The sequence below is a fragment of the Sebastes umbrosus genome, chromosome 6 (assembly GCF_015220745.1).
Source record: "Sebastes umbrosus isolate fSebUmb1 chromosome 6, fSebUmb1.pri, whole genome shotgun sequence".
NCBI classification, from domain to species: Eukaryota; Metazoa; Chordata; class Actinopteri; order Perciformes; family Sebastidae; genus Sebastes; species Sebastes umbrosus.
This window is the reverse complement of record NC_051274.1, coordinates 6,890,598-6,893,625: the sequence shown is the minus strand read 5'-3', so window position 1 is coordinate 6,893,625 and position 3,028 is coordinate 6,890,598. Positions and strand designations below refer to the sequence as shown.

The 3,028-nt window shown below is 40.8% G+C and overlaps 1 long non-coding RNA gene across 1 annotated transcript; it reads right to left on the bottom strand.

Annotated features, from left to right (window-relative positions):
• Nucleotides 1–247: 247 nt before the first annotated feature.
• On the bottom strand, nt 248–2,365 carry LOC119490450. The gene is made up of 3 exons (XR_005207413.1): nt 2,280–2,365; nt 1,994–2,135; nt 248–964 (listed from the first exon to the last, which is right to left on the bottom strand). It is a non-coding gene; the product is annotated as an uncharacterized LOC119490450 (long non-coding RNA).
• Nucleotides 2,366–3,028: the final 663 nt, after the last annotated feature.

Sequence of the window (3,028 nt, the reverse complement as noted above, 5' to 3'; positions counted from 1 at the left end):
AAACATGTTCTAGTAGAAACACAAAATACAAGTATGAACCTGAAAATGAGCACGATATGGGACCTTTAACAACTTTCTGAGCACCATGAGGCCCTCAAAAATGTTATTAATTTTTAGAAAAATAATAATTCCTTCAGTTTCAATAGAAGAAAAATATTGACAAAAACAAGAGGGACCGACAGCTGAGCTGCCCGGCCCCTAATGATATGATGCCCATTAATACAAGCTGACCGTAAAATATATGTATAAACAGTATATGCTTTATATGAAATCATCTTTATTCATCTTGTCATCAAGCCATATTTAATGCAGTTTTTTTAAAGGCCCCCGTGGGCATTGCCCTCAGCTGCAGATATACACAAAGCACCTAACCTAAAGTATACTTTCAAAACATTATCTCAACAGTATGTCGACCAAATATACTTCATATGGGTTCATACATTTCCAGGTATTGCTATCAGATCCTTTAAATCGGGAAAAATAAATATCAGTAGTTTCATTAGCTGGGATCAATAAGAAATCTTTGACATTTATTTACAATAATGTTAACAAAATTGACAAGTCAAACGAGATCATACTGGTTTTCTGTAACTATGGATAAATAACTACCATATCAAGCAAAAACACATACAAATATTTGACAAAGCGGCAGATGACATTTCTTTACATATCTATAAAAGAATACTGTTTATTTACAAATCTGTGTCTTAAATCCATTTTAGTAATTGTCTTTCAGCATGCACCTTGTTGTTACTCTTGCATGTGAAAGGCAGTAGGTGTCGAATAAACTCAGATTAGACTATAGAGTTCATTTTACAATGTGGGTGCATTCCTCTGTAGCACTTCAGGTGTTTGCAGCCTTGCTCTGCATCGCTGAGTGGATCTTTCTCAGGTTTTGTCGGACTCTAACAAACTCCATCAACTGGGCTTCCTCTTGTACCTTTTCCTTTTGTTCCTTCTCCCCCTAACAAGAGAAAAGGAGAAGCAATGACACTGCTGTATTCATGCAAAGATGGCAAAAGGTATTTCTTCAAGACAAGGGCAAAAAATGTATGATTCTATGAAACACATAATGAGCATTGAATGGTCTCTGTGGACCAGGGGTCAGCAACCTGAGGCTCCGGAGCCACATGCGTCTCTTTAGCCCCTCTCCAGCGGCTCCCTGAGGATTTTTTTTCTTGTGGAATTGTGGAAATGAATAACTGTTTTTTGTTTACATTTTCAATTTGATCTATCTTTGTTGTAGGTCTATGTTACGACGGTACGACGGAGTATTAGGGCCACATTGAGGAAAATTAATAAATCTGAGATTTCGAGAATAATGTCATAATATTACGAGAATAAAGTCAGACGTTCACGAGAAAAAAGTCGTAGTATTATGAGAATAAGGTGAAGCTTGCCTTACTGTGAGCACACCTCATACTGATTATGTTTAGAGGGCCACACTGTATAGTATATAGGGGCTGCACGGTGCAGTGGTTAGCACTGGCGCCTCACATCTAGAGGGTTGCAGGTTCCGGCTTTGGGCCCTTCTGTGTGGAGTTTGCATGTTCTCCCCGTGTTAGCGTGAGTTTTCTCCGGGTTCTCCGGTTTCCTCCCACAGTCCAAAAACATGCAGGTTAGGTTAATTGTTGACTCTAAATTGCCGTAGGTGTGAATGTGAGTGTGAATGGTTGTCTGTCTCTATGTGTCAGCCCTGCGATGGACTGGCGACCTGCCTTCGCCCAATGTCGGCTGGGATCGGCTCCAGCCCCCCCGCGACCCCTAACGGGATAAGCGGTTGCAGATGGATGGATGGATATGTAATATGTCAAGTATCATTTTGTCTACAGTTTCCCCATGGCCTTTGACCCTTGCAGCTATTTCTCAGCTATATTTTTCAGGCTTAATTTGATCCCTTAAGACAGTTCACCTGACAGTTAAAATGAGTGTCCGTTTGCTTGAAAAGATGAAATGAAGTATTCTGCCATTGCTGAACCCCAGGATGTATTACCTCGAGTTGTTTCTGTTGACGTCTGAGCAGCACATCCTCCAGAGGAGTCCTGTTCTGTCCTTCCTCCTCCCGGTCACTCTGCACCCTCATCCTCCTCTCCAGCGCCTGCTGGAGTTCTGACCTGCTGCTCAGCGCCAGACCCCTTAGCCCATAGAGGGAGAGACAGAGAAGGCATTACATATGGGGGAAAAGTCAAGAGACAGGTGGTTTGTAGACGGTATGACGGGGTCTACTTTAGTCAGATTTGAAATATGAATGAAAAGGCTTCATTTGTACCCACACTCACCAGTTCACAATTATTTAGGTACAGTGCAGAGTACATACACTGACACACACACACTGACATCAGCTGACAGGATGTAAACATGGACCCAAGCTGTTGCCTAGCAACGCGGTTCTGTTGCCATTCTGTTGAAATGCGCTAAAACGGAGCGTTTCAGACGAAGGTTGAATACAGGTATATTCAGACAGACAGTATGAGAAAAAATGATGTTTTTTTTTTACATTAAAGCATGTAAACATGTTCTAGAAACCCAAAATACAAGCATGAACCAGAAAATGAGCATGATATGTCCCCTTTAATGGTACTGCATTTGGGCCTCTGTGATTTAACTTATCCATAAACTCACAAACTCATGGCAAAACAACACAAGGCAGCAGTACATTTGCTGTCTCATACATGATACGACTGGGCCAATAATAAACAAATACCTTGGCTTGAATACATTTTTAAAAATGGTGCCGTGGTAAATCCTTCACACAAATTTGGGTAAAATTACAAATCAGTGGGTTTTATATTGTCTCCAGCCTGGTTACATTATACATGACAAATTAAAATATCGTAAACCTGGATCCAAAATACTAATGGTAGATTCATTTAAAGTGATATTAGGATCACAATAAACTTGAGATGTTAAAATAGATAAAAGTGTGAGGTCAGATTACCGGGCAGCAACACCTTTGTGTTCGGAGTATTTTGCTTTCACTGGTACAGTGTGTGCAAGCAGTGGAGCCAGGTCAGTTCTCCTATCGGCG